Source organism: Anopheles darlingi, chromosome 3 (assembly GCF_943734745.1).
Source record: "Anopheles darlingi chromosome 3, idAnoDarlMG_H_01, whole genome shotgun sequence".
In the NCBI taxonomy this organism is placed as follows: Eukaryota; Metazoa; Arthropoda; class Insecta; order Diptera; family Culicidae; genus Anopheles; species Anopheles darlingi.
The window spans coordinates 50,194,917-50,218,135 of record NC_064875.1 but is presented as its reverse complement, the minus strand read 5'-3'; positions in this window follow the sequence as shown (position 1 = coordinate 50,218,135).

The window sequence follows — 23,219 nt, the reverse complement described above, 5'->3', positions numbered from 1 at the left end:
CGGGTCCTCCGGGCGTCCTTCGCTTTATATACCGCCACCGGCTTCGTAAATCATGACGTCATATGCCGACCGCAAGCCGAAGCAAACGGCGCACATTCCAGGCCTCCCCATTTTCGCTCTCTCTCTCTCTTTCTTACACACATTCTCCTCTCTTTCTTTGTGTGTTTCGTTGTCTCTCTTTGTCTGGTTCACGATCGCGATCGTCGGACGCTATCTCGCGCGGATCTCGTGCGGTTTTTGATTCTCTCTCTCGCGGTAAACAATGCACCCACCTCTGCCTCACTCGTACACACACACACACGCACACACACACACACACACACACACACACACACACACACACACACACACACACACACACACTCGAACGGAGCATCTTCGCACCCCAACCATCCCCCTACGCGATCCTCTGTATCTGTCATTAGACACCTCAACCGCTCAACCCACCATCCGAACATCCGAACTTGAGCTTTTGCTCTCTGTTACTCCCGATGAGGCGTGACGCGACGCGGGCCGGGGGGGTGCAAGGAGCGGTTTTTCATTTTCTTTCTTCCCTCTCCTCTCCGGCTCCGTCGTCTACCCACGATCGCGATCATGGTTGCTGGATTTTTGGAATTTTCGTTCGTTCGTTCCATGCCATTTTGTCTCCAAAAAAAACCGCCACGACGTCCGCCAAAAAAAAACAACAAGCGATCGTCGCCATCGACGTAAGCCGTAGACCACCGTTTGCTACGATACGAAAAACACCGGAGCAGCAGGCTACGCGACGCGAGTAAACAACAATCGTCGTCGATGTCGTCGAACAGAGCGGATTAGTTTGAAAATAAATCTTTTTCCTGTTTTTATTTTTTTCTCTAATACCCGCTCCACGAAAATCGGACGGCATCGTGTGGATCATCCGAATCCTGGGGAATACCCTTAGAAGGCGCACACAACAATACACACACACCGACACACACACACTGAAACACCTGCGGTTTTTGTCCAGCTTTACTTGTTTTTGACAGCGACTTTTGGACTGCAAAAGCAACCTACGTGGACGTGGATATGGCCACCAGTGTGTGCGTGTGTGTGTGTGTGTGTGTGCGTGGGCTTTGTTTACACTTTCCAGCGCAAGAAAACCGACGAACTGCTGGGGGTGAGAAAGTGTGGACGTGTGGCGGTAAGCAGATGCGCTCCTCTCGTGGCCTATGCTGTGCGCGTCCATTTTTGGTAACTGGTCCTAACCGGTGTGCGCTCGATCGCGGATCGCACGCTACTCCCGATTCATTTCATTAATTAAGCGACGAATCGAGGCTTCCAATTGTCCATCGCAGCTTGAACACGGTGCACACATCACGGTGCTCTCTCTCACACACACACGCACAAAGCCCCTTTAAGACGCGAGACACGAGACCGTAGCTTTGGGGGCTTGTGCGCGCCACTTGGCACGTACCGTCTTGGGACCGCATTCCTTCGGCCCCAAAAAAAGTGCTTCCCAAAAACGCGCGGTGCTGAGGTCACATTTACATACCTTACGCTCGAGCGCCGAGACCACCTGGCTGGCTGGCTGGCTGGCCTGGGCTGGTCTGGCCTGGTCTGTACCGTGCTGACCCGGTCCGGCACCCGAAATAAGCATTACTCATTCTAAAGCAATTTGACGAGCGAGCGAGAGTGTGTTTGTTTTTGCCCTCTTACTGTGTAGTTGAGGCAACAACTACTGCTGCTGCTGCTGCTGCTGTTGCTGCTGCTGTTGCTGGAATGGCAATAAAAGCAAAAGCACTCCAGATGCTCCGCGATCTTCCACCAGCGTCGTCGTCGTCGTCTTTGTCGTCGACAGAAGCCGCAGTTTTCGTCTTTATTTTTTGTTTTTTTGCGTGATTTGCTTCGCAAAACAGACCACCAACCAAGGGGGTTGGGTTGATGAGTGCAAAGGTCAAACCGACTCTTAAAGCCGAACGCCGCACCGATATGCCGGTGAAGGATCACCGCCGCCATGATGGTCTTACATAACTGCAGGTCGGTCCTCCGTCCGTCTGTGGTCTTCATTATGAATTCCATTCCAGTTACAACCGTTGAATCAGTTTCGAGCACATTCGGCGATGAGCGCGAGCGTGGATAAAGCAACCGAACATGTCCGATCAACACACATTATCATCGCCGGGAACCGGGATGCTTTATGGTACTCATTAGTAGCATTTTTTTCCGGAACCACCGGAACCTGGCTACGTGGCTAGCTGGCTCGCTGGCTGCCTGGCTGGCTGGCTGCCTGGCGTCATGAAGATTTATTGCACCAGCGCCGTCGGCGCCATTTTTTTTTCTTCTTCAGCATCGTCTCCGGCATCAGGAATGTTAATTGGACTGGCCCACGCGCAAACAGGTTGCGCGACGCAACGCCTCAGAATGCCATGGTGAGCGGGAGCGGTATGGCGGCCGCAGAGAAGCAACAACCTTTCGGAAAGCGGAAGGAAGTTGGCAAATGATTGTTATCAGGACGATGGATGAGAAATGCACTCATCAGGCGGCCACTTGGGGTGAGGAGCTCAGCTTTTGGTGGTTGAAAAGGTCACTGAAAATGGTGCCCCAAGAGGGAGAGGGATTCGTTTTGTGTTATGCAAATTCGTCGAGCATCGTCTAGTCGAGGATGAGTTGAGTCGGTGAAGAAGCATTTTTCGCAATCAGACGCCACGTACTAAACACTTTTTATCGTGCGCTCTGGTCTGTGTGCGCGAGCGCGTGTCATTCCTCGGCTGCAGTAAATGCAGCAACAAAAAAACAAAACGTCCATAGTCCAGCCTGTTGTTGAGCTTTCGCCTGCAGCCTTTACATTGTGCACGAGTGGAGCATGCACCAAGCCGGAGTGCAACAAAGAGCGATCGCGAAATATATCGTGCACTTGGCGTATGCACCGCACGTTCCAGACCATGGTGGCCATCGTCGCTGAAGACGGTTAAAGGGGTCTTTTGCGAAAGCCCTGATAGTAGTAGCAGCAGCAGCAATGGCCCCCGGTTGGAGTGCTCGATCATGACCGCGACGAGAGCCGCGACGATCGAAAGCCACCGAAAATGGATCCCGATGGCGCAACTCTAAACGCTAAACGCTAAACGATTTGCACTTTAACGGGGGTGAAGGAGAGGCGTATGAGAAGGTGGTGGGCGTGTAAATGGTGGGTGTTTTTGATCGAAGACCCAACGCCCTAACCTGCCCTGCCTCTTCGCTCGATCACTCGCTCACTGCACGCTACAATTAACACGTAATTCGTGCCGCGACCTGGGGCCGGGGGAGTAGCGATCGCACCTTTACGCTTATCGCGGCACACCAAACATGGGCGCCATCGTGCCGATGTGCACGCCATTAATCATGCATGGCCGATCGCCGCCGATTGCAGAATCTATTCCCAATAAACAAACAGAAACCAAAGAAAAAATCTGTCCGAAAAGAACATGTTGTTTATAATGAGCACATTAGTGGATAGAAGACATGCACGGCCCTCATGTTCTTCTCGGTCTTTTTTTCTCGGTCATGCTCACATATCAGATAGATCGGTACATCGAGACGATGTGGCCATGTTTCGTCGTTTGTGGTCCCGTTTGATTCCCGAGGATTAGGCAACCGTGGGATCGTGCTCAGGAGGGAGGTTTTTTGTTATCCTCCTCTCAGTACAATCACTCATTAGCAACATTCCAGAACGCCATCGTAACGCCAAGGCAGACCAGCCCGGTCTGCATGGTCTGCGTGGGGAATTAATCATTCAATTAGCAACCATCCAGTAAATCGTTCATTATGATGGACTATCAAATCATCTTCGGTGCCTATCCGGGGCTGCTACTGCAGCTTGTGGTTCTCGCAACTCGCAAGGATACACGATAATTGTTGTTAATTGTTTTTTCGGGCCTTTTTCGGGGGCACCCCGGGAATGTGTCCGGTGTATTTCCGTCTCTCGTCATCCAATATCCGAACCCCAAAATGGTGCGCCCCCCAAAACAAAAGAGCAAACGTGGAAAACGCATCGCGTCTTGACGCTTCTGGCGCTGGCCAAACGTGGCTCGCTGCCCGCTTGTCAGCAACTATTTTTACCGCGCGTGATTCACTTCTTAACCAATCTTCAGAGGTGGATAGAGGGGGAGGGGAAGGACCGTAATGCGTAAACACGCCACAACAAATGATCCTCTTTTTGGCTTTTAACGGCGGCACCATCGTCGTTGGCATTTGACGCAAACAAAAAAGCAACAAGAAAGACACGCAGAGCGAGAGAGAGAGAGAGAGAGAGAAACAGACGCACACACACACACACACACACACACACACACACACACAGCCCACCGGTGACCGATTGGTATTCAAATTGGGAAGTCGCAAGTTGCCCGGTGGCCGTAGCACGTGTGTGCAACCGTCATCAAGCGGATCGGTTGTTTACGCACCAGGCCAGCGATCGATCGCTGATCGCGTCGATGACGTCCAACGGCGGTGGTTGGTGAGGTTAATCGGCCTGAATTGACGCGTGGATGGCGAGAGGATGGCGCCATATGATCGACGATTGCAGATGTTTCCCATAAATGGTCACGTACGCCTTCCCTCTTCCTGTCGAGATCGATGGGCGACGGGATTCGTCATCAAAATGCGATGCGATGTGATCTCTTCCTTCTTTTGTGGTGCGCGCTAATGGTCGGATGCATTCTCATGCATGTCATAAATGGTCACCGTTGCACCGTTCACGGAAGACATTTTAATGCATATTTTTTGTTGTCGTTATAAATATTCCATCTTGCTTCCACAAATTCTATTCGCGCGCAATTCGAGAAGCTGCGAAGTGGTCGCGATCGTTAAAAATAGCATGCCAGTGCGTCCGTCCGTGTGTGTGTGTGTGTGTGCGTGCTAATCCCGCTAACAGCCATCCAGCAACAACAACAGCAGCAGCAACAGCAGCAAGAGGATGGCGAGTGTCAAATGGATGGATGCGGTTGGCGTGTTGATACACCTGTCCTCCACTGAAGGATGAGCCTCGAGCCAGTCACCCCGCCTGCCCAGAGCGTGCCAAATGACTTTAATTGAATAATCATGAAAAGCATGAGCAGCAAGCCAGCAAGAAGCAGCGGACACGGGAATCGTGACCATTCCCGGAACTAGAACGCAGAACTCGAGGATCCGGGAGCCACACACACACACACACACACGCACGTCAACAACGACTTAATCCGGCTGACGATCCGCAAAAGATCTCGACTTGAACGCGGCGGCCGCGCTTGCCCATTCCAAATCTATCTGCCGCGGCGCGGTCAAGCATCAAGCATATCTTTTGCAATCTCGCCCCCGAAGACCGCGCCTCTCCCCCGGGGTGGGGTGGGGTGGCCGGGAAGGTGTCCATCATCCTTCACATCCCGGGCAACGCTCTTAATCGCGCATTAATGCCCCGGCGGCTCGAGGAGACCGTGGATCCGCCTCAACCAGCAACTCGCACCGCGCACACTCCGGTGGCGGCGCTCGAGATTTCCGTTTTATTTCTTGATTCACGTTCAGTTCAGTTCGAGTGTCTCAGTCACAGGCCGACGCTTTAAGCCGCTCGCTACCTACCTACCGGGGAGCTGCTGCTGCTGCTGCTGCTACTTGAGATCCCCGGAGCACCGAGACGATACATTTTTGGAGCGATCATTATAGTAATCATCATTCCCCCGGGCTCGCACGCTCTCTCTCTCTCTGTCTCCTCACATTCTTCACACCGTCGTCACCTGCGCGGCCACTCATCGTACCGCGATAAGTGGTCCCCGTTCCCCGTTGCTCTGTACCGCGAACGGGAAGGTCCGCGCGTCCACCGAGCAGAAGATTCGCTAAATCATGCAAACGCATGCTCATCTCACGGTGGTGTCCGTGGCCACTGCGTGGGGCTTGACTTTAATTTATTCCCGCTTATTCTCCTGGCCAGAACGCTTTTTTTTTGTTGGCAAAAACCCGGCGCGCGGACGACGACGACGATGGCTGGCCGGGTCGTGCTGGTGTGGATCATTTTGGCAAACGATGATGTCACAGGGGGGGGTGGGCTGGGCGTCACAGGGTAGCCGTTTTGGGGAATGGAATGCAAAACAATCATGAGAAAATAGAACAAATTGGCCACGCCACGCCACGCCACGGTTCGGTGTTGGTGCGGATCTTGCGAAGCTACGATCGAGATTAGACGCTTCCTGTCAGCAAAACGGCAACCCCGTGGAGAGTTTTGCGCGTCCGCAGATCGGACATTAAATGTCAAAAGAGAGTCGTCGAGAAGCAACGAGCAGCAGCAACGAGCAACACGCAACCGAAAGCCTGGCCATGGTGCTACCGTACAGAACGGAATATCGCGGTGGATCAACTTCAGAAGACGATCCTCGAACGATTCTCGAGCGATCGTCGAGTGATCGCCTCGAGCGATCGATCTTTGATTTTATTTTAGTCGATTTTATGGTCGATTAAATTGATCGACACACACACACATGCACACACACACACACACGCACCGGAAACACTAAACTCGATGGTTAACAATTCGCAAGCGAATGAAACACTCACAGGAGGATCTTCGAAGAGGGTCCATCGGAGGGAAATAGAATGCGACTTTCGGCTACTGCGATCAGCAAAATGGAGTACGAAGCCAGCTGGTGAGATCATTTAGAAAGGTAAGGTAAGTCCTGTAGAGCTGTAGTGCAGTTCTCGATCACTCTGGAAGTAGTTTTGGAGCGTACGATCGCAACAACGACTCCACACAAACCCGATCATGCCTCGAAATCGAGAAAAAAACATCTCACTGACGCGTTCGCGTTGATCAACAGGATGCTGTTGATGCTACTACCTTTAAACCCCCCAAAAAAAGCGACAGAGAGGGAGAGAGAGAGAGAGAGAGAGAGAGAGAGAGAGAGCGTGCGGCAGTCCCCGCGAACCAGACAAAAAAATCATTATCATTCGTTATCTGCGCTCCGTCGCCAATGGTTAGCGGTACACGCCGTTGGTACAATCGACGATGGCGTCGGTGACGGCGGCGCCATTCTGGAGCCGTTCGGCGCGCGATCGCGAATCGCGGATTGTTTTTCGCTTCTCCTCACCCTTCCTCCTCCTTTCAGCCAGTTTGCCCAGTGACATCTGCGATCGGCCGGCTTGTCGTCGTCGTCGCAGACGAATCGAGGACCGCCGCTGATGGGCTGCTAAGCCTCCGGCGGTCTAGGCGTTCATCCTGTTGCTCGCTCGCTGTTGATGTTATAAAAATTATGCAAATCAACGCTGAGCCTGACGCCAGTCAGCCGGCGATGTGGTTTTTGGCGATCGCGACGGCGACAACGGGCTGTCGGGCTGGAGCTTAATACCGACGACGGCGACGGTGACGACGACGACGTCCATCTAGTCCCAGAAGTCCCTAGTCCATCAGCTCAATGCACGCGTTACGAATCCTCTCTCTCTCTCGAATCCAAAGAATCCGCGGACTACATTCGACCGTTCGTCGCGTAGAGTCGCGATGTCGCGTGGCTCGCGCGTCGCGTCGCATCCAAGACTTCAAGTTCAGGCACGGGATCGGGTGCTGCTGATTCGGGCTGTCTGGATCCGGGAGCCGGGGCGCCTGAAGGCAAGAACGCAGACAGCCACCGCGGCCGCGATCGTCGCCGGAGACGCGCCTGGACGAGGAAGGAATGGCGACGAATATGGCGCCGATTTAGTCGTAAAAAAATTCCAGTTTAGTTTTGGGGCCGGCGAAACAGTTGCAGCAGCAGCGGCAGCGGCAGCAGAGCAAGAAAAAAATATATACCGGAATGGCCAGGCGGCGGATGGAACCGGGGAGACACACACACAAACAACAACAACAACAACAACAGAAACTCCAGCGCACCGCACCGCACTCCAAGCTACATGCTCCTCGTGCTCGCCGGACGTGAACGAATGGTCGCGCAAAAGAAATAACCTTCCAAAGGCCACGGCGAAATGGGGGGGTGCAGACTACTGATGCCGGGGCGTGTGGCCAGGGGACAGGGGACAGGCGACAGGGGACGAATGTCTCTCTCTCTCTTTCTCGCTCTTTCTTTTTCCCCGTGGCAAAAAAAAAGAGTTGGCCGCGAGGCTCGTTAGGCGCGCGGCGAGAGAATTTGTTTACGTTTTTTGAGGTTAGGTGTTTTCGCGAACGCGCGCGCGCGCCATTTCTGCGTGGTGCGTGGCCGCGAAACGGCGCAGGAAGGAATACAGTTTCCAGAAGTGTCGACGCAGAAAACGCGGAGTGAAAGGGGTTATTCATCCCTGAACCTGAACTCTTCCCCCTCCGCTTTTGGGTTTGAGAAAAGTAATTTATGAAGTTAAAAACAAGGCGCCGTCCGAGGTGGCAAACGGGGCGAACGAAAGAGACCAACCTTGCCACCATTCGAACTGGCTGGCTGGTGGCTGGTGGCTGGTGATGATGATAAGACCGCAAAACCCGTCAAACGTTTGTTGACAGTCGAATTTTTTGGTCGAAACAATATTTACCCTTGACCATGGATGGCCACCAGTCCAGTCCAGTCCAGCCAGCCAGCCAGCCAGCAAGTAGACCGGAGCAATCTGCATAACGCATCGGAGCAGCGAGTTGGTGCCCTTTTTGGAGTTGGACCGACGAGGAGACCGTGCTCGTGCATATCTTACGCGTACGCCGTTCGTCGGTCGGTTGGACCCCCTGCTGTGTGTGCGCACAGTCCCCCCCCTCCCCAATAATGTATGCCAATGTTGTGGACGACGACGACGACGTCGCACCAGCACACCACGGAATGGATACTTCCGTCTTTTTGGAACATCCCATGCCCGTTCGCGGGGATCGTTGCAGCTTAGATCCTAAGCCTGGTATCTTGGTAGCTTGAACCTTGAACGATTTGTCGAACCGTAAGCACCACTTCCTGTGGCACCATTAGGCGGACATTCGGCGGACATTAGCCCAAAACGGATCTCGATTTCGTGTCGTTCGTAGTAATGAATAATGGTAGTTAATGGCTTTTGGAACCAAATCGTCGTCGTCGTTTTGGTCACCTCTAAAGCTAGACACACTCGACCGACGTCGGTGGTGATCCAATTAGCTTCCAATCCAAGTGCCGTTTTCCGGGTGCGAACAGCGACCTGCAGATCGAGCAGATCGCCGATCGCTGCCAAGAAACGGTCACCGTTTGACTTCATTTGCATCAACTTTAAGTTCGGTTCGGTGAGTCACGGCCAGTCTACCAAAATCCCCAAATGGCGCACCATGACCACAAATGGCCATTTTGTCTCCGTCCCCGATTGATTGTCAATTTCCGGCACCTCCCCCCCGGTCTGCCATTCAGTCATTCCGAATCGGTGCTTTTGAGACGATCACGATCGCGTTTGTTGCCAACTCGAGAGTGTCGACTGTGTTGCCTGCTGCGAGCAGATGCCACTCGATCGATGATCCGTAGTTGCCGTTGTTGCTGATTGTTGCGGTTTTGTTGTGGAACCGCGAGCGCGTCACCCACGCGCCCAAAGGAGGGCTCTAAATCAATCAAATCGTTGCCGCCTGTCGCAACGATCGGTTTTGGTTTCGCTCCGTCATCGCCGGGACGGCAATTCGATGCGGTGTCTTGCGGTGTTTTACGTCAAAATGGATGTCGATGGCGATGGGCGATCCATAATGTGGCCTGAATCGAATATTAGGTTCTCTCTCTCTCTGTCTCTCTGCCCCTTCCAACCGTTAATTGAGTGTTCACGTAAGCCCGCTGACCGGGTCGCACATGATGACGCTGCGGCTCACCATTGCCCAGATCAGATCATTAATCTTCGTTCCACTTTTTCAATCAACAACCATCCCCCCGTTTAAGCAAGAGAGTCCGGGATGCTTATGTGCTCTCGAGCAACATATCGGAGTTGCCGGAAGTCACGGAGACCACGGAGATAGGCTCCGATAGCTAGCAGAAACGTTTAGCCGCACGTTCCGATCGCCGCCAGCATCGCAACGTCAACGAGGTCAACGTCAAGCAGCCAGACCTGTGACCTGTGAGACTCGACGCACTTGAACTGTTGTCGTCGTCTGCGTCGTCGTCGATAATCCATAACCTCTTCTAGAGGTTCTTCCAGCAGCAGCAGCAGCATCGGCAACAGAAGGAGGAGGATCATCATTATCATCGCAAGGAGAGTGAGGGTTGACCCGGTCTGGCCCAACCAGGTTCACCTTCAGGATGTTGGCGTGCTTCGGTCGCTGGTTCGACTAAAGGTTGTCGGAGTTGCATTGTAACTGCCCCGGCCAATGATGAATGTGTATGTGTGTGTGTGTGTGTGTGTGTGTGTATGAGCAGTTCATGGACGACCGGCCCGTTCGTTCCGTTCCGTTCCGAGAGGGAGGATGATCCCCTGAGGTGGGAAGTCTGGCACCGTGAGTCAATTGATAAATTAGATCCTCTCGATCGATGATTACTCATGTGCTGGCATGCGTGTGTGTGTGTGAGATAGTACAGACACCAGCACCGGTGGATAATCCCAAACGCACAGTGACGTAACCAGAAGCAGCATCATCTACCCCTATCGGCATCTCTGGCGTGGCGTTTGGTGAAGGTGACAATGGGTTCAAGGAAAGTTGTCTCTCCGTGGCCTGCTCGCTATACTGCATTTTATGTTTGTGTGTGTGTGGGGATCCCATGAATCAATACGAGGACGAGGAGAAGAGAGATAAGCGCATCGCTGGCCCTCTCGATGATGCTCTCGAATGGCCATATCGTGCGCGCCAACCACCATTGCCATCCATTCTCCTTTCAATCATTGTATCAACGCTCAGCTCTCACTAACCATCATCATCATCAGCATCGGTTAAACAATGGTTTTAAGATAAAAAAAATGGCTAACGCTCGGTCGAGGGCAACAACATCGGGCAACAACGTTTTGCAAGCGGTAACCTCCACCACCATCACCACCATCACCATGAACAGGCCCTTCCAGAGAGTGCGCGTCGCGTCGCGAAGCAAAATTGTTGCACAAAATCAACCATAAACTCCGTTAGCTTGTTGCTGTTGTTGTTCGCCATCACCGAGCATATCGGTGGCCGGGAATTTGGGGCATGCCCAGTGCACTCCAGGGGTTTACCAACCAACCGCGAACAGCCGGCGCGAACGAACGAGCGCGCGCGCGTAACCGTCGTGTCGATCGTTAATTGAATCGAAAACCTATGTACACATCGTCACACCGTGTTGCATAGCAGCAGCAACAGTAGCAGCAGCAGCAGCAGCGGCTGGGAATTGGGTGCCGAGCTCTTCTTCGGACCACCTTACCGGTTCGGTTGCCTTGGTTGGCCGCGGGAGGGAGGGGGGGGGGGGGTGGTGGTTCATTTGCACACAATCGCCATCTCGCCAGCCAGCCAGCACGGTTCCCGTACTTGAGCAATGCGAGTGCGAGAGCGGTATCTTGGTTCGGCCGGCGATGGCCATTCTGTTACTGATCGGCCCACGGGCTCGGCCCGGCCCGTAATCTGTGATGACCTCTTGAAGATGCGTCGTGGCAACAACGTGTGCACTGCCTTCTGAGAGAGGTCGTTTAGTAACTGGAGCAAGCGATACGAGGTCAAGCGGAACGAGTTCCGATCGAGTGGTCGAGGGTTGCTGTGATCTTCAATGCTGTGCAGTTCATGATTTAATTGCATTTTTACTTCGCTTTCTTGTACATCTAGAAGGCCAAAGAATACTTTAATTGCAGGGGGGGAATTGGGTCGTCGTCTGCCGTTCTCATGACATTTCTGACCAATCGAAGTAAGCTGTGTCGTGGCAGGGCCATCGGTTTTCTCAGTTCAGATATCTTAGGCCCTGCTTAGTGTTTGTTTCCTCTTTTCCCGATGGGATAGAGCCTAATGTGCATCACATTACGTCATTATCGATGGTGAATCTTCATCCTAAAAGTAGCTGGAGCACCTATCCTCCTTCTTTTTTTTGGTTGTCTATTTCAAACCGTCATTGTTACCGTGCTTTACGTATACCAAATCTAATCGTTCCTTACAGGACCATGTACCCAGAAAACGCACCTTAATGAGCTTAATCCATGCCTTGAGCGTTTTAATTATTAATCGACGCCACAAACTTAACGATCAACGATCGTTTCCCGACGAGAGCCGCACGAGACGAGTGAACAAACGAGACTTTAAACGATGTGAAGCGATTGAATTCGCCACGAGCACATTACACACGTCCATTACTCTTCGATTACCAACGATCATGGATCTGGAGTGGATAGAAAAAAAAACAAGTCTCAAAAACGTTAAAAATGTTAACAAAACATCCCCGCAGCCACGAATTTATGTAATCGAACGCACGAGTTGTTGTTGTTGTTGTTGGCTGCCAGATTTTGGGATTCCCTTCCTCCCTCCTCGCGGGTGAACTAATACGTAAGCCGGACGGAACTGGAACAGGATGCCCCCTCCTGGATGGGTTCGTCGCTTATTTTGTCGCCATCGTTGCTGTGGCCCCCATTTTTACGCAATTGTGTACTGCGCAGTTTAAAACCCCGGCGGAGAGCGAGAGAAAGGAGTGCCAACGCCCTCTGGCCCGTCACCAAAAAGGGTATCAAATATGACTGCAAAACAACAACAAAAATGAGAACATAACACGAAACGAAAGACTCTCCTGTGCCGTGCCAATACCGAGGGACCTTCTCCGGGGCGATTATCCGCGAGGGTGAACGGGGAAATTAAGGTTATCAAGGCCCGGATGGATTTTCTGCCATTACGCTTTGGTCTCCGTTTTCGTAAACAAACCGACACAACTAAACCGATCCCTTCTGCCTGCCGTGCCGTGCCGCGCTTCCGAATTCCTTTTTCATTCCCCCTGGGGTGGGGCGTGCGATGCAGTCTTTCGTTTTGCACAACAGCAAAGCGACGAACCTCGGTGGTGGTGGTGGTGGTGGCGGCCATAAGTGCGTGGCGTCGATTTGCGCCCAAAAATTCCATCAAAACCCCTTTCCGCATCAGGTAACGGATGGACGAACGGACGGAGAATACCGGGTATAAACAGTCCGGGCGCACTTTTGGGCGACACATGCCCGGTTGTTGGTTGTTTACTTAACCGGTTTTTCCCCTCGACCGACCGGCCAAGCTATCGATCGATCGTTACCGAAATAGCTTCGATAAGACAGCGGCCCAGGAACGCCAGAGGAAGAGAGACAGAGAGAGAGAGAGACGAGTTCGCATTCGAAAAACAATTTGAAAACAAAGTTCAATCCCCGGCCCAAAAACCGCCCCGAACCGGATTGATGGCGACAGTAACGATCCCCCCCCCCCCCTTCCCCCTCTTCATCGTCGTCCGGCGGCCACAAACGCGCATACCTCGTGTCACCGGCGACGGCGACGGTGATCCGCGATCGAGCCACAAATTTCGCGACTTCCTGCCAGCCGCGATCGCCCGAGCCCGAGTCCGCTGGTGCTGTATTCATACTAATAACGTTAATTTTGGGGAATGTTATAAATTTCTTGGCGCCAATGCGCGGTCCCCCTCCCCCGGGCTGCCCTCTCCGTGTTCTCTTCTCGGAGCGTCATCCCGGGGCGACGATTCGAACGACGACAACGACGACGACGACGACGACGGCGAAGACGATTGGCGTCCGCGTGGCGTCCTTGTACCGGTTATGTTTATTTGGCTTTTGTCAGCCTCAACTCCTCTTCTCCCTTCTGCATACTACTGCCTCTGCCTTCTTGGCTTCTTCTTGGCGTGACTTGAGTGCGCTCGAAGTTCGAACGATATGGCGTCGAAGATCGGAGCGAGTGTTTACGTTTCGTTCCTTGCCTGGATTTTGTTTTCATATATGTTGCGATGTTGCGATGCGACGCCAAAGGATAAGCGCGGATACCCCCTGCCTCGTGCCTCGTGATGCTGCAGGTGGACCCTCTCCCCTTCCTCTTCGGCTGGTTGTCCCTCACTTGTTGCTTGCTTCTCGATCCTTCGATTCCGGCGGGAGAAAGGCAATAGGAAGAGATCGTAAATTAGCTGGAACACATCCATTTCGAGAAGCTTCCAAACCAAAGGTGGAACCAATGGGGCCGGATCCTGGATCCTTTCCTCCATATTCCCCAGACCCAAGGTCGACCTCACCCCGTTGGCCCGTTGGCACTGGAAACGGGCTGGCGACTGTCGATGGTTGCTCGGTTTTTTTTTGTTTGTTGCTGCAAAGTTTGTTTTGTTATATTTCTCGCCTCGCTCTCGGGCACCGGTTTCTGTTTGGGGTTTTATTGTTGTTGTTTCTCGATCGTCGTCGTCGTTGTCGTCGTCGTCGCCAGCGGTTTGTTTTGTGCGCCATCGCGGTTGTGCATTGCATCTGGATTCATCTAGATCTCACGCATGAATTGCGCGATTAGCGTGCAGATCGTGCATCAACATTCGATCTCGACGACCGTATATCCATCATCAGGTGTCACCATTGGCCATTTCCTGTAACACTCCTCCACACGCTCGATATCCCATTTCGTACTTCCTACTTGCCCGTTGCGAGTAGCAGTAGGAATTTCCTCCGGATACTTGATACCTGCAAGCGTTCCAGATAAATTATGCCGTCGACACGCGCGTTGCTTCCGTTTGTCCGCACACAACGTATTCCGCCCCGGTAGCGGATCGTCGTCGTCGTCGCAGAATCTGGCAATATTTTTGCTGGCGCCGCTCGTGACAGTAAGCGGTTGTCGCATGTCGCAGCAGCTGCCGGTGATGGTGGTGATGGTGGTGGTCATTAATACCCATCCCGGCTGGCCATCGTTGATTCGATGATTTTATGATGCCGCAACTGTACTCCGCAACTGCTGGCATGCAATCGCTGGGGCGTGTTGTTGTTGTTGCTGCTGCTGCTGCAAGCGATCCGAGTGTTCGGTCATCATTCGGCCGACATCCGGTTCATTCGCCCAACACACTGTTGTGTGTGTGTGTGTGTGCGCATCAAGAACGCGCGATCGCGCACGCAAATTGGTCTCCTTTCCTTTCGCGTTTCAGTCTCTCGCTTCTTCCTCTTCTTTCTGTGCTCTCTCTTTCTTGTTGTGCTCCAGTGAGGGCCAAGAGGATCGCAGAAAAGAATGTTTTTTGGGGAGTTCAACAGGACGGCAGCATAAGTTATGCTACCTCGAAGCCATAAAAGGAGCAAACGACGACCACGACACATCAGCAGCAGCAGCCGGAGAACTCATCCTTCCTTCGCGTGGCTAAAAATAGAACTTCGCCCCCCTCTCCGACCCCATTTCTGCGCCCATCATACACTTCCTGCGTCGTCGTCGTCGTCGCCCGGACCCGGGACCGAGGCGCAAAAACCTGTTTCACCCGGATGGCAGACCGGGAGAGCGACGAGAGCAAGCGTCGAGCAAAAAGCAGGGCGTTGGATGGCATTTTTTCGTCGCCTTTTTGCTCGCTTTTCCCCTACGCGCTTCACCCGCTTCACCGGGATACGGGATGCATACGACCGGGGGTTGTTTTGGGCCCCACTACTCCCCCTCCTCCCCTTCTTCCACCTTGAAGTGGTACTTGGAGCTCTCGCGGATGGTTTTTGCCAGCATGTTGTTTTTTGGTTTTGTTTTTTTTTAAAGGTGCCTCGAGGGAAACACACAACAACAACGCATTTTCCTTCCATTGGCCCCGCCGGGGGTCCCTTCACCGCATTCTTGCACCTTTCGGTCGCCGGCCAACCGACCGGCCGGACGCGACGGGACACATTAACCAGTTTTTTTTTTGCTGGTTTTGGGATTCCGCAAAAGCGTTGGTGTTTGCGCACCCACGGTCTTGTTGGGCTGCGAGAGTATTTTTGGGGTATTTTTGGGATGTGCAATGGTCAGGCTAAAAATAGCCTTCGCCTTCTCCTCGGATGGTATGTGGCCCACGGGAGTGGTACTTGCAAACTGGACCCCGGGAGAACGACGACGCTTTAACGACGTCGTTGTTTGGGTGTAGGTGCAGATGCACGCTTTCAAACCAAACGACCGTGTGCGTGTGGGAGTCGTTAATTTTTTAAATACATTTTATGAAGACTTTAAGCTGCTCTATTACGTATGCTGCTTCTTTGTAGCAATCACCGGTTAGAAACAGTTAATAAATTGAAGTACGAAACGATTATCAATTTTTACACAAATTAAATTTTGAAATGAAGCTCAAACAATCTATGAGTGTGCCGTCGTGTAATAACATGGGAAGGAGCCACTTAGCAGTTCACCAGTTGAAATAAGAAACATACAGGCGCAATTAGTCAAGACCCATAGAACAACTTTAACACGATTAACAAGGTTCCTTTAAACATACGCCTCCTTCGTTCTTAGATATGTAAAAAAAACAAGGTTCCTTTGAATAGAGTTTTCAGAATCTGCAATAACTATTATGATTTGTGGGATTGCTATTGGTCTTTTCAACATTTCTCAAAATTCAAACCTAAATTTATTGATACACAAATGCAATCACTCTGCTATGAACTATGAAAAAGGAGATTTAACCATAAGGCAATTTCAATCGTATATGAGAGTAGTAAATGTAAAGAATGTTATTGCAATTCAATCATTCACTTATCCAGCGTGGCTGGAAATTCGCTATCAGTGTTTTGTCGCGATGACCTTTCTCTTGCAATTTTAGGCCATATACACGCTGTCATCGGCCAATAAAAGTTGACTTATAAAAGACACTGAGCCAATAAAAGTTTACTGCAAGTGCTAATTTGCTTTCGTGTGCTGGTACCCTTTATGCTAGATAAATATTGCATATCAACTTTAAGTTGTTCTGAATAGAAACCAAGATTCAACTATCAAATTATTCTTCTCGAAGTTTCTGCAAACCAACAAGTTAACACGAGAGAGAAAGATTTAATCAGTTCGTTGCTTTGTCCAAACACACACACACAACATTAAACACTGGAAGGTTCGTTGGTTGTTTTCTGACGCGCCTCGCCGATAACGCAGGTCGGAATGGCCCTCCCCCTCTCCCGTGCGCTCTTATCGACCGATCGACCGAACGAACGAACGGTGATTAGAGCATCGTCGAGTCATCAGCACACCGATGGTGATGTCTTCCTGGTTTGCCCAGCCCATGTTCCAAGCTGAGGCGCGGTAATTAATGTTGGAATTATTCCCCTGGCCACCCACCAGCTGCTGGTCTCGGGGGGGGGGGGGGGGGGGGGGGCCATTTGGCATCAAATGACGTGCCGTTATCGGTGCATCTCAGAACATCTCGCATCTCGAAACACCAGCAACAATCTCGTTGTAGTGCGAGCATCGAGCAGCAAGCGGCCACGAACTACCACGCGGAAGTAAGGAGCCGCGGGCCACCGAGGCGCTCGGCCACGACATGCGCCGATCCAATCGATCAATCCGATGGCATTAGCGTATCAAGTTCATCCATCGTTTCCGCATCACAAACGCGCCAACGCGCCTTGTTCCCTCTGTTCTGTTGTTGCTGCCGGCACCTGAGTGTCAGAGGTGTACCAGTGAAGATGAGAATATTTCGCAATTCCCAGATATTCAAAGTCCTAACGTACAATCGATCTGGCGAACATGTCGCGCTTGACCCTTGACCATCCCCTACCAACCAATCGACTCCATTTAGAAGGTCGCCGAAGGGCCTACTGAGCGCGCTGTAGTGAAGAACAATGGCCACACCGCGTACCACCCCACCTAGAGCGTTGCTAAGCGTCGCGAAGGTCGCGGGCACCTGCCAACGTCGATTTGGAAAGAAACATAATTGCAGCGTCTGCTAATTGCGTCCACGCGAGACTTGGAGCAGGAGAACAAATTATCAAACACAAAACCCAATGATTATGATGATGATGATGATGATGCTGGTGGTGGTGGTAAATGGTGATGGCCTCAAGATGACACTGCAGTACGCTGGTTCACAAGTGCGTCAGACGTTACCACGCGGTTGTGCTAGAAGCCAATTGCGCTCATGCGCTAGAATAGCGACGAGAGGAGACGAGAATCTTTGTTGCTTTTTTTTTCGCTTTTAGCTTCTCCCCTGGAAAAGGTTTTGAGGCCTTAAGCGTAAGCCATTTAGCTATCGGAATCGTAAACAAACCTTGAACAGGGTTATTGGGGACCCCTGGGGGTGGGGAGGGCACAGCTCAGCATCTCGAACTTCCAATGTCGGTTCCACGCGTGCTGTATCATCGCAGTCTCCGTCAAAGCAAATCACCGACCGGATTTTTGTGTGAGTGTTCCGCCTTAAAAAATAAAATGTGTGACTAAAAAGCTTACTCACTCCCGGGTTTATGGCCCATTTCCCTACCAGGGAACCCGGTCCAGGCACCCTTCCAATTGCTGATCCTGAGGTCTGATCGATTCGGTTCGGTGCGAAGTTCAATGACTTCCAATGACGGATCGGCGTTGGTGTGGGTGGATGGGTGCCTGTGTGGGCCATCCAGGCCATCAAAAAGCCACCTATTAAATAACGCCGCGGTCACGACATTTATGGACATTCGAATTACCGTTCCATACCTTAAAACTGCTGTCGACGAGTGACGATGACTTCACGATGCGCGGAACCTTCTAATTGGACCGCCGCGCTCTCGGGCAGCTGCAACACGGATTGGGATCGCCATAAAATGGTGGGCAGCTTGATCCTCCTCCTGCTGCTGCTCTCAACACCATTAATCCCCAATGGTGCATCGTTGGGGGCGCGCGAAGAGATCAATATTTGTCTTCACACCTCCGCCGCCTCCCGGGGATGGCATTCTGTCGTTCATCCCTTTGCAACGAATATCGCTGCTCGCAACGTTCTCCCTTGATGGCCATTCCTGAGTATCCCATTTTGGGCTTTCTCTTTCTCTCGCCGCCTCGGTTCGGGGATTTCAATTTTATGATCCAGCTTCTCGGCTAGCAAAAACCATTCAAAACGATGGCCACCATTTGGCCACCCCGGTTGTCAGCGACGTTACTTTACCGACCATCCGGGAATAGGACGGACACGGCATCGATTGATGATGATGCCACCAAACCGGAGCCACCTCCTCGTCCGAACCAAGACCCGAGAAGAGATGTCAACAGATCAACAGATCTAGTAGCACGTGCGTATATGCCAGAGCAGAAGAAGAAGAAGAAGAAGAAGAAGAGGAAGAAGAAGAATACGATCGAAAATGCCATCCAGACGCCAGCCAGTCTGCATGCCTACGTCACAGTCTTCTAGGCACCCGAAGCACCCGAATTGTCTTGACGCCGATCGACGCGTAATCCGGCTTTGGGCTTCTCGGGCGTCAACAGCTGTCTCCGGCGAGGACTCTGCCCCTTCTGGCCCACACACACACACACATACACACACACACACACACACACACAGGGGCACACAGGCACACTGGCACGCACGCAATTTGTCTCAAATATTTATGCAAATACCGAATAGTTTTTAATAGTCCCGACCGAGAGGAAAGGAGATGTTATGTGCCGCCGCCACCGCCGCCACTGGCCACCCCGTCCTTCCCGTCCTCCCCCGTCTCCGATGGTCTCCCGCCTCTGGTTAATCTGGCTAATAAATTCGTTTAGGATGTTTATAATAGTCAGCGGGCCGGGCCGGGCCGGGCCGGGCCCGTGCTTACAACGTGCTGTGACCAGAAGGTGTGACGAGCTGGCGACAGACGAGGATCGACGATCGACCGAGATCAAGACGTGCGAGTGGTGCGAGGGGTGACCGGCGACGAAGTGATAACCATACCATCGCATGCCGATAGTTGGCGACAGTATGGCGGATTGTTTTGGACAAGGAAACGGTGTTGGCCGGTTGTGGTCCACTAACCTCTCCTCGTGTGCGCTCGCGTATTGGTAAGCCGGCGAGCCCATCGGTGGGTGGCCACCCACCGCGGTGGCGTGCTGAGGGCAACCGGTCGGGCAGCTTGACGAAGTTCAAGAGCATCAGCAGGTCCGGACAGGCAGCAGTACTGACGCGCTTTTAACGCCAACCAACCAAACGGTAAACAAATACGGTGGAACGGTGAGTGCAGAAGTCAATGTCGAAGACGCCTGTCCGGGAGTGGAAGTTTCCATCGCGCCAAGGTTGCCACTGAGAGCTCTGTCTGATTTGAGTAAGGTTCCAGCAGCAGCAGCAGCAGCAGTAGCTCGACCTGCTCGTCCCTAAAGTGGACCGATGAGCTCGATGAAGCACAACGTTCGCTAGCAGATGATAATGAAGACGTAAGGGATGATGATGGTCGATCGCGGATGGTCAGACACCTCTCGATGTTGATGCTGATGAGTCGAGTGCGCCCTTGATCTACTTGCTTACCTTGTACCGCGCAGCGCCGCTCCACGCCGCGCGTTGTCGTCCCAATCCGAAGTACGAAACAGATTAGATTAGTTCGATCGTGACTACTGCGTATTGACCTCGGTGGTTCTTGGCATTGGCTTGGCAATCCGGTGACTTCCGGCTCATCCTTTTTGCGGCGTAGATTGATTATTACTGCAGCCGCGCGCAGGCAGCTCACACCTCGAGCACACCATTTGCCGATAAACTGGTCTGCTGCAGTAGGCTTGGGATGGGGACTTCCTGCCTCCTGAGATTAAATCCCCCCCGGTTTCCGTGGCCGATGCTTTAGAGCGAAATTAACTTACCACAAAAAGCCATAAGTCATGCGATTTAAGACCGGTGATAATGGTAGGTTATCTGGCCGCGGCATAGTAATCAGCAATCAGCGGTCCAATACCATTACATTCGGCCAAATTGTTTTTCGTCTAACAATGCTAACACTACGCGCGTTCTCAAGCGAGTTCTGTTCAACTCATACAGCGCCGAGGTCGGATCATGGTCGGGGAATCGCATCAAAAATGGAAATCTTCAAATGATAATGAATCCCAACTGCTATGGCTGCGAGTGGCGTGTCAGGAAGTGACCGAGCATCAGCAGCATGATTGATGGTATCCAGAACGGCGTCGCAGTCGTGAGCAGAAGCTGCTGTGCTGTGTGGTTTCGGATGGAATATCTTTTAATGAGTCCTTTGAGGCTTTATTGCTTTTCGGTTCACGCTTGAGTGAAGCGATAGTAGTCGGTTTTCGAAGATAAACCGTTGCGAGATGGCCAAACCGAGCTGAAGGAACTGTGTGGTAAACTCGGGTAAGGTCGCTAATGATTGCCAACATTAGGGCTCCAGTTATGACCCGAACCGATACATAAAGGAATTAATTGCTTAAGACTGTTCCCTCTCTTGCACGTTATGAAAATTGCATTTTTAAAAAGGGATATAAAGCGTAAAACATTTTTGGTAACCGTATTTAATTCGATAAATCATTTTTATTACTTGACGATGACCAACAGTGGTATAGAGAATTCTGTAGATCAAAGAGAGGAACTGAAATGTTTAATGTTTCTACACGAAATCTTATAGTACAAGGTGTTACTACACTAGACGGTGAAGCTATCCAGGTAATTAGAAATACCCAGTTACCAGTCCATTTGTGCAGCCAAATTTACAGTAAACGAAGTCAAATTAAACCTCGAAACCTTAAAAAGAAGTGTCGTTTAAGATTTTAATACTTTTTTCGAAAAATGTAGATAAAATTAGATAAAAATTAAGGACTTAATCTACTCGATATAACAGTTAAAAAGTAAACACATCATTAGAACATGGTAATAATTTGATAAATACCTTGGTATTCAATGGAAAAAGCGAGTGACATGTATAATATTACTCTTAAAAAGACATTACACAAATGCAAGAATTCTTCACGATTTTCTGCAAACAGCAAATAGCTTAAATTCTAACCAGCAGCAATGGTAAGGTACAGAATCCTAACATTGAAATCAAATACTAAATTGTATGAGTCAAAAGCATGGCAGATCGTCTCTGATAAACTAAATATTAAACAACTACATTCACATTTTGATAAAAAAAGAAGAAATGCGTTCTAAAATGCAACGTAGTATGCTAAATAAAATTTGTAAAATACAGCATCGTTTCGATGTAATACTTCAAAGCTAACGGCTGCATTGAAAACCGAATTCACACTAATGCACCATTTGCTATAGTCCAGATCGTGTCGAGATACTCACCAACTCGCACCAACATATCATTCGCGTTGGGAAAATCCGGGTGTATTGAGATAGGTCAACTACATGCGCCACCCATTTAGACGTAATCAATTAGAACCGACCGTCTGGCAGTGCGTCTAGCGTTTTCCTAGAACGCACTAGGAACCGCTTTACAACATCCCCACTGACCTGACCGGACCTGCTGGCCATGCAGTGATGCATCCTGTGGCAATTGCACGGTACACTACCCTTCGGACACTGCCACCGGGCCTGGGGCGACACCTCGCCATTCGGCTTGGCGCGTGGAATTCCAAAAATGTGATTATTTTTCCACTGCCGGCACCGTTGCGGTGTCGCCGTGCTGTCAGTGGTGATAATGGTCCCGGCGGGATGAACCAGAATATGCCATTATGCGATGCCCCCCCCTCCCCCACCCCTTCCACGCTACCCCAACCCGGGCTCTGCCTCTGTCCCGGCCCCGTTTGCTCGACACGGTCATTTGAATAACAACAAAATTTTTATGGTAATCACCATAATCCAAACGCGCCGGCCCACAAGCACGATCCAATCGGCAAACCGCCCGCTAGTCGCGCACCGCAAGTCGTTCTGCAGCGCGCGCCGCGAAGGTCGACAGATGGCAGCCAGATTTGCAACAGGAGTAGCAGCAGCAGCAGCAGCAACAACGACGACGACAACGACGACGACAACGACGACGACGGCACCAAAACAGAATTCCCTCCTCACCAAAAAGGCGTTCTTCCTTATGCCGTTGGCGTGCGTGGCGTCGTCGTCGTCGTCGTGGGGGAAAGTCTCGAGGATTCGCTCTTTCTACTCGCTCGCTAGATTCCTCTCCACCTCGTCGGGTTCGCGTCCATCGCGTTCGCGGGCATCTAGAAACGACTTTTAGCATTTGAGCCGGTCATTGTTCGCTGGCCAATCCGGCACCAGCAACCCGGCAGATGGTGCGCTAGAGCGCGCTAGAGCCCGCGAACGCTGGAGACCGACCGGCCGGCCAGGAGGCAGAGGCACACCACAAAATTTGAATTTCGCGCAGATCGCAGAGATCGCACGAAGGCCGATGAAAACGGTCGACGGCGCCGGTGTGGTGGTGGTGGAAGGAAAATAAATTCCAACGATTCCAAGGCCGTTCGTCCAAAGGGGCACTCGCCGGAGAAGGTAACCGAAAGACGCATTTACATGTCCGCATACCAACGCATGCGGCGCACGGCGATGGAAAGTCCCGCGATTACCGCTGATCCGGTGATCCTTCGCCTCCGGAGAAGAGGGACAAATATGAAGCTATATTCCGTGACGGCAATTGACAGC